Raw genomic sequence first — 15,508 nt, forward strand, 5'->3', positions numbered from 1 at the left:
GTTTCATTTGTCCACAGCACTCACACAAATCCAAAGTGTCTGAAGTATTTTTCATTGTTATCCTTTAAAAAAGACTCAAACTGACTGGAAACTGTGAGATGTTCTTGGTGCACCAAGGACATAAATGTGTCAACACCATAAACTGTAGATTTAGGTCAACACTCTTTTTGCTTAAGAAAACATAATGATCTGCACTTTTTGACACGCATCATGGTGAAACAGCTAAAGTGTCATAAGAGAAAAATGGAAAACAGTTCTTATGTCTACTTAAGACAAGCTAAACGCCCACTGTAGCCTATAAAATAGGTTGTCATGTTGCAGACTGACATTCAGTTGATTTGGATCTTTTCAGTTAAAATGTGCTGCTTCCTTTCCTCAGGATGAATCTTTGTTTATACAGAAATAAAGATATGTGACACTTCGCTCTTTCAATGTTTGCCTTTTTTTCATTTATTGTGTGCGGGAAGAGATCAAGTTATACTGTCCTCTTTTTCCAGCAACGCTTTTTCATTTTTTACCCAAACTGTACACCCAGGATCTATAACCACAGCCTCACTGCTGATCACTGAGCAGCTGCGGGTCAAACGCGCTGCTCAAAGGCACATGGACAACAACTGTATATTCCAGCCTCTCATTAATGTTACACTTAGAAGCTATTAAAATGTGAACAAAGGTGGTTGTGAAAGGCAAACCCCTCTAACTTAGCCATCTGGCACGAACAACAGCAAAGGAAACTGTGACCCATATGAAAGCTTTTGCTAAAGAAGTGCTGAGTAGCATCTGCTCGCTGTGAAAATGCCGTGGGTCCTTTACATGACATGACAAATTACACAGGGCAGTTTACATTTAATTATCCACTTCAATGCTCACCTCAATGAAAAAGTACAGGAAAATGGGAACATCTTTACATCTTAACCAAATACTTTAAAACTAGTCTTTACCATTTTCAAATTGACTGAGCGTGATGGTTCCCGTTGAGTTTATGGTTGGTAAGAGAGTTAACGTTTTTTAGAATACATTAGAACTTGTTTGATGGTGATAAATCATGAACATTATCTGCTGTGGTTAGTAGCCTGCTGAAAAGGAGAATACTGTGTGTTTCCATCGGAGTCACAGCTGGCCGTGTTCACAGAGAAGAACAGATTCATTGTTGTCCTCTATGACAGACATCAAAAGAATGATGTTCTGAGGATCAATAAGCCAGATATAATGAGTATGATATCTTTTTTCTTATGTTGTCTTTGTGTCATAAAGGCACATGACAGGAGCCCATAGATAATGTGCTGCCTGTGCAACATACAGTATGGGAAGATATGATAGTTTCTGCTACATATTGGATTATATCACAATATCACAGTTTAGACACGTTAGATCAGCTCTTTGCCATGTTGTGCAAAGGTGGCTGAAAGCTCTCGGCTCTGGCTCAACTTCAATAAGTCTCTGGTCATTGACCTTTCAGACATAATACATATTTTTATGGGCTATAGTCGAGACTCTTTTATAATAAATAAAAAGCCTGGGTTAATTGCACAATAGTAGATAATTATTTATATCAAACAACGCAGAGAAGGTCATATTTAAACAGTTCATAGCGTTCATGAGCGTTGGTGATTCATTAAAGGTATCTCAGGTATTCTATCAAAAAGACTGTCACCTTAAGTCACCAATGACCTCCATTAAGCAGCCAATTTAGTTCTTCTCGATCTTAGTGCTTCTTTTAACACAATTTATCACAGTCCTGATCAATGTTGATCAAAACCAATCGATCACCTGAAGAAATATGTAATCATTGCTGACAGAGCTCTGCAGATTCTGTGGGTTTATATGGACCTCCTTGTAATCTGTAGCACTAGTAACTGTAAATGTGGAAAACCTCAAGGGTCTATTCTAGGTCCTGTTTAATTATAATCCAGATGAAATTCAGTTTGTTTTTCTGCTAATTGCCATGTTGGAATGTAAATTAAATACATTTACTCAAGTACTGCAGCCTACTTAAAAACTATTTAATTCATTTCATTTAATGCTACTTTATACTTCTACTCCACTAGATTTCAGAGGGAAATATTACAAAACACACGATGATCTTAGAAAACAAAATGCATTGCTATGGGTTACATTATTCGACAGTATATAAGGTATTCAAAATGAGCTACAACGGTATAAAGCTGCGTACATTTTAATGCATTATTAATAATAATGCAATAATATGATATTTATTGGGCTACATGCATTTGACAACTGCAAATCATTTTACTTCATGTCCCCATTATTTGAGCGAGTGTACGGGCATTTAAATAACACTGCTAACTTTCTTTAAAAATGAATTAGTAGGCATTTGATGCATATTAATATGTAGCTATAAATTATTAACAACTTGTTCATATAATACATACAACACTTATTCTGTTGGTGACCTTTGGTCTTATGGTTTTGGCACAAAAACACAAAAATAAGAATAATGAGAACAAATAAAGCTGCAAGCGGCAATGATCGAGGTCCAAGCAGATTGACCTCAATGAGCACTTGAAAACATACCACATGCATGAATTGCTAAATTGTTGGCAAGTACCATATATTCTTTACAGTTGATCGCAGATTTGTATTTGTTCATTAGAATCTCATTTATTTAAAAAAAAAATGTTAATACGGGTTATCTGTTTGAACCTTTATCGCACATTTCTTTGTATATGTTTAGTTGTTCAATTTATGTAAGGGCAGTGTGTGTTACTTCAAAAAGCCTCAGCATTTCTTGTTGAGACATTTCACAGTACCCGGCCCCCTCTATTCATTTCAGTTAAAACCGGCTTTAATAAAGGTATAACATACATCTAGGTTTCCATGCATCTTACCTTTGATGCTATAGCTATAATAGGCTGCACACAAGGATTCAAAGAGCATACACAGTATAGCAGGTAGTGTACCTGCTATATGCTGAGACCAAAAGACAGAAGGTGAGTCACAGCAGGCGCTACCGTGTCGCCCGGGATTTAGGTCAGCCAAGTAACTCCAGGTGGCAGGGGTCCTTCCCCGAGGTCACAGTGCAGCCTGCATCTGGACCAAGGTTAGCAACAGTGTGCCCTGGGTGCATAATGGGGCATTAATTTTTTTGTGTAAACTAACCTTTCTCTAGTTGTGGGCCGGGGGTTATGAGCGGTGTACTCGACTTTTACATGCAGTTGTGTAAGAGTTGTGGTGTAGCTGGTCGGTTTGTATTTCTTGTATATATTTCATTCCTAGAGCTCCAGCGGTGTTGAGGAGACAAACACACTTAGCGTTTATCCAATGAAAAGTGAAGCTTGTTGTACAGCTCGGAGGCCGCAGACTGCTAAAGTAATAATATTTACTGGGTCCCAGGAGGGAGAGCAGTAAACAGATCATACCTGTTGAAGGAGGATGAAAAGCATTAAGTCAGGACTGGGGCAAAACTGTGATTCTTTTTCAGTGGGATGAAATAGTCCTCAATACTGTAATAATTGAATGTGTATTTATGTAAAGCATGCCCAAACACTGATACAAAAAGATCAATTGATAATGGACGTACCAGTTGAATACGGAGGGTTATTTCACCAGTGCTTTTTTTACGAAAGTGATTTCAATCCAACAAAATGAAATGTTTGAATCTTCCACTTACATTCATTTCAAAGCTTCAGTGCAACTGCAAAGTCTTTCAAACCGCATTTTTTTCCCCCTTTGCTTTACTAATGTTTTGAATTTCTGCTGAGGTAATTACAGGGGCCACGTGTACCTGCTCAAAGCTTTCTCTTTTGTGTGACGAGCAGAATTTGAAAGCACATAACATTCGCCTATGATTTGTTTAAAAACAATGTGAGCTGCCTCCGCCGAAAAGCCCACAGTGGTGACAGAGACTGCTCTTTGAAGTAACTTAATCGTGATAGACACATTTCCATTGTTCTCTCTCTCTCTCTCTCTCTCTCTCTCTCTCTCTCTCTCTCTTTCCCCGTACATTCATATTAAAGTATATGATCTCTCAGAAGATGTTCTTATAAACCAAAGGTAAAAGAAGAAATAAATATTTATGAGTTATCTGAATTTTATCTCCTTTATTCAGAAAAAGTCTTTTAGAAAATTAAATGTACATTACTGCTTAAGAAAAATATGTAGTTATTACACATAACAAATTGGGGATTATATGAATGTTGACTGGTATTATAATTAAGAAATGTACCGCATTTGTAATGTAAGCTGTTTACAGGGCCGTTTGGGAATTCTGTGGAACAGTGGCCACAAGTCGCACTTACATTATATGGACATATTTGATTTCCCTTCAATTCTCGAGATTTTCCAAAGAGTCAAACATGTCTTCTGGCGATATGACATATGTTTACTTACATTTTTCTTTGTGATAAACCAATATAAAAGTTTGTTATACATTAACGAAAAGCAAAAAAAAAGTACAATTAAAGTGATTTAGAATTATTCACTATAGTATAGCTTGCAGCGTTGTGAAACAACATTTTGTATAAGAGAAACTTGACCAAGACATGCAGCAGCATAAATAAAAACACATTTACAGCTACAAACAGAACAATCAGTACTTTAAACAAGTAATGGAAAAAGTACTTAATTAATTACACTTTTAGTGGTCATTAAAAATGTCCTCAGGTGGGTGGGGAGACCTCAGTATTTCTAGAGCCCTTGTAACGGCCCTGGCAACTGTCCTGACACAAACGACACTGGTTTAACACAATGTAGTGCTCTTGAGATGATGTCAACAACACAACACTTTTGTAAAGTAGTCTTTTGCAGCCAACAGCAATTATTATTCCCTCCGTACAGAATGCTCTTACTTCTCACTACGTCCAGTCATCCGTATCGCATTTCCATATCAGGATCATTCTCTGTAGTTCTCCTGTAAATAGACTATGACCTAGCTTAAAGTCACTGAGCTGTCTGGAAACTAGACAGCAATGTTCATAAACCCGGGTTACATTAATGACATTTGACCAGTTAAACTGACCCATATAGAAAATACCAATCTATATTAATGTGTTCTACTCCATTTCCAATATATATTAATGTTGGGTATAAATTTCTTTAGGTATGTGGGTAGGCATTTCATCAGCATTCTTCTAATTAAATGGAGCTTCTGTTAATTATTCATCATCCTTTCAGCTATTGATGCACAACAGAAAATGCTGACTACATTTTTTTGTTTTTATCTTTATCTTTTTGGGGCATGATTACATGAACGTATTAAGTAATTACTAATATGCTCAGTAATTTAAGGGGAATAACAAACATTGCCACCATGCTTGAAATTAGTCTAAATATTACCGTTTAGGCAATTTTTCGCCAAACAGGATTCCCTTTTCATCACATGGTGCATTAGCGATCGGGCGGCTGCTACAGCACGCTGGTGCTGATGATTCTTCAGGGGTTCAGAGTAAACATGTCACTGTGGGTTAGAGGTATGATTGCTTCTGCATGTCTACATGATCAGTTAATCTACTTGCTGCCATCACTCACTAAATGTGTGGGACACAAAGCACTGCAGCAGTGGATTTTGTGCTTATATTGCTATAAAAATGTGTGCATCCCCTCCCAATGTAGGACTCATCCCATTAGTTTTTCATTATTTAAAAGCATCAATTGCTTTAAGTGAAAAGTTTATCTCAACAAAAATATTCCCTGAATTTCTCTCTCTTTTCAAATCTGCATCTCGAATCCATTGTTTGTTGTGACACGATACTCACTGCTGGGCACGGGGCGCACTGTATCAAACATTTCCTCTCCAAACCTAATTTGGCATAATTTGGTCTAATCTGCAATGCAGTGATTAGATAGGGCCGTTTTGATTACAATCAAGTATTCGCATTGGAATCAGCAATGTTAAATTGCTACCACAGAAATGGATAACATTTACCTAATAAATATACAGTTGCAATTCAGTCTCGCATCCTCCAGGATCTATTTATCCAGTGCTCTAATGGCAATTAAAGGACAGAAAAGCATGTTGTCTTTTGTGTGTTAAGTTCTATGAGGAAATAAAATTAGATAATGAGAGAGAGGAAGGAGGAGGAGGAAGACAGTTAGTGAGTATGCAGGAGTCAAAATGCCATTGGGTGTGTTAAACATGTGAAGTACAAATGGTGCTATGAGAGTTCTGAGAAACACGTCCTGCATTTCAATGTGCTCTACCTTATTTTACTTCCCTTTCTGCTTTAGCAAAGTTTTTCTGCCCTCATTCTCGTATAAAATGTGCAAAACCGTTATCAAATTTCCTATTCAACACATCCACGCTCTTGTGACAGTAATGAGTCAAGGAAAGTAGGGGAAATGTTATTATTAATACTTCTCTGTTACATCCCGCTTCTGGAAATAATATGATGAAGCAATACAACAGAATGTAGGTTAATTATGTATTTAAAATTCTTTCATTTTGAGAGGAAGTTTTAGGGTAAATCGTTCTTCCCGGTTTCTTTTTTCAATGTCCTGAATGGGTGTATTGAAAAGTGTGGCAGATAGCACTTTACCAACTTATTTGGATAAGCAGAACCTCGGAGATGTCTGAGATGTAGGATGTGTGCTGATACTGCCGCGGATTATTCCACAAGCTCATCTGCGAGCACACTCCGCTGGCACAGCCCGGCAGTGAAGAGACTGAGTCAGACAGAGGCTGCACATTATAATAAATGTCACTTAAAAAGATCAAAATCACTTGGGACTAAACCTTTGCACCTGCCTCAGCGCCAACACCAAATGCATTTCAGTCGGCAGAAGTGACTATTAGATAACAGCGCGTCTAATCTTAGACTGTTTATTAAGATCTTTAAGGTGACACAGTGACCAGGGCATTCTGAACCATAATCAGGAAAAACCAAGAAGATCTAATAAATCTCTTTTTTCAAAAGAATAAGTATTGAAAGTGTCTTTGTTCACTTACGTAATAATATATATTCACCTAATTGACAATCTGTACTACTGTATTATACAACCTTTTGCAATAAAGGAACATGTTTTAATGAAGTTGCATGTATTGGATTGCATAATTTCCAAGGGCAGGATAAAAATAAACTGCCCAAAGGTGTCGTTTTGGGCATTCAAAAATATTCAAATAATTAATTTAACCCTGTTTATTAAAAACGCTCATAACAACAATTTTACAGCTATCTCAGACAATTAATGATGGAATCATGACAATAACACATCATAGTTCATTTAGTATTATTATAATTCTTCTTATCATTTACTGAACACAAACAAAATACACCAGCAAAAGTAAAAGTGACTTCCTGTACTGTTTTACATATACAGGAATTGACAGACACTTGGTGGGGATATAGAGTGCTGCAATGACAATGAACCTGTTGTTATGTTGGTCGGATCTGTGCAAAGTGTAGCAGAAACCATTTTGTATACAAAGCCGGTGTTCAAAAATAGGTTTCCTGTAAAAAGCCAAAATACCTGGAGGCCTACCCCAGGGCAACAATACAAACAAAGTCATATTTCTTTCGGCCCTTTTTTCTAAATCCAGATCGGCTGTAGTCTGGAGAGAGAAAAAAGATTGCATTCGAAATGCAATGACTGCAGCAGACTGTTTAAAATAATGGAGGTGGTGGTGGTGCTATAATAGTATGGACAGCCAACCCATGAGAGACAGTAGGTCCCATGTTTGCATCATGAGTAGCTACCAGGGAATATGAGGCAATTTTGCCTTCTATGGTGCAAACAGAGTTCCCTCATTATGTTCAAATATTGCAGGACGCTAATACTTCCCAGAACACTGCAAAACAAAAACAAAAGTGTTTTTTTATAAACATACTTTTAAGGATTCAAATAATGTATTGCACCATTTATCTTCTATGTGAGTGTGAAGCAGATTTATGTTTTCTTTATTCATGACCAAAGAAATGGAGGAACTTTCTGTCTTGAGGATTCGTCTAATATCCCAAGACACACACTTGTACAACCTGCAGTGAAAACAAACGGTTGTCACAGTCCTTCTTAGACACTTGAGACTCTTATATTGTCGGGTATTTCCATTATTTGTTCTTCGCTCTGTATCAATTGAATTCTCCTGAATTAGGAGTGTAGAAAAGTCATGGAGATAAGTGGACTGTGAATACTGGAATTTAATATCTACCTTATAAAATGTTTCTATTACTGAATATTAGAATGTTAATATGTTTCAGAGCTCAGCATACTGATGCTGATGGAGTCATAGACACATTTAGAGATTTTCTCTAAACATACTGTACAGTAGAGTATGTTCTATTCTAATAAGAAATACCGTTGGCCCGGCTGGAGGGCACTTCATAACGTAGCTTTTGAGCTAAAAGTACATGTTTTTAGTTGATCCTCCCATTATGACATCCAGTGATAATGTCTGGCAACAGGTAAAGAAAATATTGTGGCAAAAACAATTCCATCAAAACCTCAGTACAGCTCAATGAAGCTGAATGATCCCTCTCAAGCTCGACTGGATAAAGTCAAATGTCCTGGTCGCAGACATCAATCCTGTTTATGGCTGTTCGGCTGGAGGATGTTTTCTAGCTCTGCTGTTCAACACAGGCCCTCACGACGAATGTTTCCAAAAGGACAGCGCAAGAGCAGTTATTCTCCAGCTTGGGGCAAATCAGCTGTCCTCTCCAGCCATGCGTTCTTTTATGATGGATGTACACACATTCCCTCCAAGGTAAAGTCACTCAGTGTACACATTCAGCTAAATGGTAATCATATATTTTAAGATGAAAGATAGACATGAGATGGCAAATATTTGAGCAACAGAGCAGAAAAAATGCAACAAAACATTCATAGGCTGGGATTAAGAAATGTTTGCCGTTCCGAAAAATAAAATGCTAATGCCTGACACTGATGTAACCGGGTTCCTCAAAGGACTGACACAGATAATGACAATGTCCATTTGCTGCTTGGACAACCAAAGAAAATGATGCATGATCCAGCTTGTAAGCTGTTTTGACACGGGTCGGCTGAAACGTGGCTGCGTGCCCTGAGTTGATACCGCTCTCCAGAGGTGCAGGTGGATTATTCCAGATGTGTACAGCCAGAGCTCATCTTTGCCAAGGCACTATCTCACTGGATAAGCCAAAGCGGCGAGCTCCATCAAACTGAATGAGCTAACGTCCTGTTTCGTGATCTTCTCCGAGAGAATAAAAGCCCGAGGTTCTCCTTGTTGGAAACTGCATTAACAAGCTGCGGCAGCGTGGGAGCAGCGTGGGCGGAGAGCTCAGCATGTACTGTAATGCTTGTGAACGTCTTGTAAGAACCGTCAGTGCATTGAGATTTGAGATGTGTATGTTTTTGATTGACCAGTAATTTTACATTTTGTAGTTGGATTTCATGGTTGAGCTACAAGCTGTGTAAAGTGAACTGCAAAGAATATAGGCTCATGAAAAAAGTTTTTACTGACCAAAATAAACTGCATTTCATTTGTGGACCGCCAGCATGGCTTGAAATTAACTTCTTGGCTCACTAGGCACTGTCGCTAGTGAATTTAAACTTCAACACCAATCCAAATGTTTTATTGGCAGGTATTTTCACCTTAAATAACTGGACATTGCAGCCTGCGGTTGTGAAGTCTCTATGTATGTATGTTTAGTTTACACAAAGCATTTATTGTTGGGATGCAATTAAAGAAAATGAGTTAGTTTAGCCTCTTGATCAGTGCAAGAGGAACATACTGTATGTTTAAAAGCTCAAATGTGTCTCTCTACTTGTACATGGATTGTTCTTTAATGTGTACACCTGAGGGTAATGCACACATCTTAACAATCTGTAGTGCTTTCAGAATTGTAGTTCTTTGTTTAGAATATCCCCATGTCTGTGCAAATCCCATGGGTGCAGAGTAATGCTTTGTTTATTCATGTTGACAACATCAACATGAGCCAATCATCTGCAGCTTTATGCATCCAGCTGTCACTTAATGCCAAGATAAGTCCTCTTCAAACCATATCTCACTATGCTGTATCTATTTTAATAATAGTAAAAGTAACCTACAGTATGTTTTTAGTAAGCGAGTGCACTTTATTTATGTATAAACAACATTACAACACTGATTCCCAAATACATAAATAATTTCGCAAAATGTTATCAAAGTAAAAAAACTCTATTTTAGAGAGGAGTAAGAATTTATGCAGATATGTTCGTAAATATAAAAATGTAATATTGATTTAGCTGAGAGTTTATCAGCTTCAATGAGAACTTTATTGACACTTCCTATCTTCACTTCATCATATCTGCTTTTAAAACGGTTCATAAATGTCAGATACTCTGCTCTCCGCCCCTGAATTATATACCCGGGTGTTCCCTCGAGGAATAAAAAAAATGAACTTCAATTTCCTGTCGTGATTGTGGTTACACAGAGTTTATTACAGCATGACCCCCTCAATAGAAGTTTCAATATCCAGTAACTCTTATCATACAAACAGTTCCTTATCTGCTTATCTACAAAGCAGGAAGATTAAATGATTGTGATTTCAAATGACCCCAGTTTTTATCTATAGCATAGAGTACCCAAATCTAACTTGATATCTAGCGGGCAAAACGTAACCTCTGACCTGAGGTTATGTGCAATTTCATCTAAAGTTGATTACCATGGTTTCAACATGGTAGCAGCATAAAACTAAACAAATGTGGTAGTGTTTCTTACACTGGAAAGAAAATACAAGATAAAGGGGAAATAATGTATACCGAAACAGGGTCAGCGAGACCGCTTAATGGGTGTCATGGTTCCTGCTGAAAGAAAGCCCTGCTGATGTGGATGATTGGTCTTATGACAATGATAGATGGTGCTTCCTGGAGCCATGCAGGGTCCTGCTGTGCTGCCAGTGACACTTGGGAGTCGCACTAAACGCCTGTGCCCATGTCACAGATCTACAATATAAGCCTGGAGGGAATGTAGGCGAGATAATCCAGTGACACACATCCTATCAAAACTTTTACAGCACTGGGCAGCGGACAGTGATAGCAGCTTGTGAGGGACAGCGTATAGAACGTCTATAGATTTTCATTTTAACTGAAGCATATTAAAGTGTTTTGCCTAATGGATTTTGTGTATGGCTTGCCTGTGTGGGAGATATTGTTATTGAGCATTTTTTTAAATATTAATTGGCTTCTTACTCATACCCCATTAGGAGTGGATGTGAGTGTATTTTCCTTGTGTTCCTCTGCACGGTTTCATAACCAAACTTAAACTTAAAATAATAGGAATACAATAGCCACTATAACTGCTCTATGTTTTCCTAAAGCTGTTGATTTCAGGAAGAGTGCTTGTTACTAAGAGCTAATGATATTAATATAGTGTAATGTACTAATCATGTATCTCAGACTGATTTTAACCTTATAATGTACTGTTGTAAAATGTTTGATTGGTACTTATGATACAGGTTTAATCCATAATGAGCTTTAATCATAGTTTCCTATCCTTGTCTAAACCTGTGTAAAGGGCCCAATTAAAGGAAAGTGTTTGCTGAAGGGGGATCTTCTAAACTCATTTAGATGTCAAAGAGACCTTCAGCTATGCAGGCACAATGGCGTGTTGAGTAATATGAGCCTGCAAGAAGAAAGATGGATCTCCTAAGGAGTGAAATTTTACAATAATTGGGGTAGATATCTCTGCTCTCCATTTCAACCAGGGGCCAATCTTTGGGTGGCATTTCATTATAGCGACAGGAATTGTCACCATAATGAATTCATCAATGTTGGTAAGATAAATGGCTCAACAAGAAATTGATAGGGCCATCTTCTTCAATCTGATGTTGGAAATGGTCTCTCACATATATTGTCTTATTAGAGAAAGGGACAGCTATTTGGACACCGCGACCGAATGAACATCTTTTTCCATTTAGCATGTTTGAAATATTAATGGCGACATGATTTGACCTATTCTGGAAACACATCCCATGCAATGAAAGTTAGCACGTTTAGACAGACCTTTGGCCTTATTATGGTTCCCATATTGCACAAGATGAACACTAAACAGAAAAATGTGATAATCGTGCTTTAAAAATCCCTTTTCACAATAGTTGATACTCTTTTGAATTATACACTTTTTCTTTCCGTGTTTCCAGCCTCTGTGAATTATTGTTGATTTGACCAGAGCATTTCTCCTACCGTCAGCCATCTTCTGTTGGTCTGGTTTTATGAAATCTGACTGAACCTACACGACAAGACAACACTTGAAACATGGTGGGAAAGGAAACGTATATGTCCACTTCATCAGAAACACAATCAGGTCCCCCTTCCTCTAAATTGCACAGAAGTTGCTTCATATCACATGTCTTAAAGAAATTATTTTGAAAAATATGCTTAATATACTTTCTTGCCAGGAGTTAGATTAGAAGATTGATTCAACTCACCTGTCTGTCTGTTAAAAAATAAAACTACCTCCAGCAGCCAGTTAGCTTAGTTTAGCATAAAAACTGGAAACAGGGAGAAAAAGCTCCAAGGTGACAAAATGTGTCGACCAGCACCTCTAAAGCTAATGTAATATGTTGTTTTATTAAATCAATACAAAATGTAAAGATGACATGTTGTGGGTTTTATGCCAGATTATTTATCTCTGTGCTAAACTAGGTTAACCAGCAGAATGAAAGCAAATAAGCAAATAAAAAAAAACTATTCCTTTAACAAGATTGAGACATTTCATTTATTTTACCAGGAATATTCACATTGAGTTTCAGAATGTACTTTAAATTTGAAATGAGTCTTTCTGTTGCAAGCGGCTATTAATCAGAAGTGTGAGCATAGGTTTGGTTTATGTTGGTGAATGCAAAATATTTTAGGTAACTTATAACAAAGATTGTTCCAGAAAGTTGTCACCTTCTACATTCCCTTGTGTAGCAGATGTGGTAAAAAAGCCTTCACCATGCTGAAATATAGTCGTAGCACCATATGTGAAGTTGATTGTCACATTGTTACTCTTTACAATATATTGAAACCACTTCTTCGCCTGCGTACTGCACCGGTGCCAATACAAACTACATTGTAATCTACGCAGCATTACACTTAGTCAGATTTCAGTTTTCAAGTCCGTGTGAGTTAGGGGGTTTGCTGTGCCAGGAAAAGGATGCTCAGAACTAAAATCTATTTTTGTGTCTGTGTGAAGGGGGCTGACTTGCATTCAAGTAGAACTATATGAAAGTGAAGGACAGAGTTATGAATTATGTAGGAGTGGGAAGAAAAAAAAAATCTTGCTGACAACAAAAAAACAGACTCCTCAAGCACAGCTATACTGCAGCAGCAGTGCTGCACGGGCTCCACAAACTCCTCAGGAGCAAAAGTAAGCAGACAAAACTCATTTATAAATGAACATTATAGTGTTCTTATTCTTATCTTATAAATGTTACATACTATAAATGTAGAGCATCTAATGAAACATTCAAAACTTCCTTGCCGTCCTTATCTTGAAAACAGAGGTGGGTTTAAAATCGGTTATCATGTTCCTCACAACATCTTCACGGTGTTGTGAAAACATCTGTTTGATTGTGATCAGTTTGAATGTACTGCTGTGTGTTGCAGGTTCTCCTACAGTACAAAGGCATGACAAGTTATATTTAGGGGCTGAGCTGCTTGTTTGTTGTCAGCTGCATAGTGAGCTAAAGCAGGTCTCCAGGATGCTGCAGTCATCTCAGTAATTACTCTGTCATTTTCTGCACGTGTAGAGCTCTGCTTAACCTCTGTAGCACACCGCGAGTCTAATCTATTTAAACAGAATGGCTTGTAATCAGCAAAGTGTACATTTACTGTAAATGTATAGAGATATTGTGATCGTATACATGCCATGCTAAGTAACTGTAAAAGCCTGCGAGCACAACTGAATGATTTATTTTTAACTCCATCACGGTACTGTTTAGAGACAATGGTATTTGCTTGTTATCCTTAATTGTTCTCCCCGTGGTGTTCAGTGCAGCCAATTATATTGTCTAGTGAGAGACATTTATATTTTGCAAAAGGTCACATTGTTCCAATTCTTGCACATATTTGTTAACTAGTCATAGCTACAGTCCTCTTACTAATTACTGAGTAAGTGAAGCTTTACCTCAAATCAGAAGTTGGAATACATTACTGACCATTAATATCAAATGTACCATGCTTGTGTATAATAATGAAACAAGCATTTACTTAAAGCCAAGTTTTTATGACAAAGACAGTTAACAGCACTTGTGTAATCTAACTTCAACTCCTTCATAATTAGATGATAGTGAAGAAACAGACTACATGCTTCATGTAAAAGCAGTGGATGTTTCTGAGAGTAATTATAGTCTCAGGGGCAGGTCGACCACCTAGCATCAGTGCACATCTTGATTTTATGGTTCAGAACCTTTATTAGAGAGCTTATAAAATAAAATCCCTCCGTCTTGCCCCTTTCATGCCCCCTGCTCTCTCTTCTCTCTGCAAACAGACCACATCATTATTATGCATTTGTGCAAACCAGGCAATTTGTTTTAATGTTCTGACGCCAAACTGTGTCGTGTCACTTTGAGCAACGTCCAAGGCCACAGGGAGTCAGTGTCTTATTTCCAGATGCAGTTAACCTTATTTTGTGTCTTTCATTGGACTTATGAATACAACAACAACACAAAAACAAACAAGCAAAACGTTTTGTATGTGACTCTTGAACAGCTACAACCAAAGGCTACTGAGTGTTTTGTATTTTTAAATCAGATATTCCTTTTTCCCCGTACCAATGTGAAACAAGAGCCTACGTGCTGCTCTGTTAGGCCGTAGGCTACTTAGGCACAGCTGTGCTTTGAGCTAACTGCTAACATCAGCATGCAAACATGCTCACAATAGCAATGCTAACATGCTGATTTTAAACAGGTATGATGTTTACCATGTTCACCATCTTAGTTAACGGTGTTTGCATGCTAACCGTTGCTAATTAGCATTTAACACAAAGTGCAACTGAAGCTGATGGGAATGTCATTGTAGGTTTTAAACAATTTGAAATTCTTGACCCGATGATGGCATTAGAAGAAAGGTCAGAGGATCACAGAAGTGATTACAGTTCATGCTAAGGACAACATGAATGCGTGTCCCAAATTTCATTGTAATCCATCCAACAGTTGTCGAGACATTTCAACTAAATAATCAAAGTGCACACCACTTCATCCACATCTTCAACATGTTTTACTTTCTGATAGTATCATTTACTATATTAACTTTTTTTCTGCATAGTAGATGTGTTCCTCTATTTTGATACAGCACTTTAAATAACACTGTCATTTAAAAATTGTTTAATATATGTCCCTGGTGAAAAGCAAATTTGGGCTCAAAACGGTTTTGTAGAGATGTAAAGATATTTCAGTGTATAAGTTAAACCTTTGTCCTGCTGGTGACACGACATCAGAAAAGTCTGGGGTTTGCCAAAGTGATTAGGATTCATCCTCTGGGTACTACGAATATCTGTACCAAATGAAAAGGCAATCCGTCTGATAGTTGTTGACATATCATGATAAAATGGAGGGAGTCTCTGTATGTATGTACAATATGTATGTATGTATGTCTGCCCTTCAATTTTCTTGAC

The sequence above is a fragment of the Cottoperca gobio genome, chromosome 15 (genome assembly GCF_900634415.1).
Source record: "Cottoperca gobio chromosome 15, fCotGob3.1, whole genome shotgun sequence".
Taxonomy (NCBI): domain Eukaryota; kingdom Metazoa; phylum Chordata; class Actinopteri; order Perciformes; family Bovichtidae; genus Cottoperca; species Cottoperca gobio.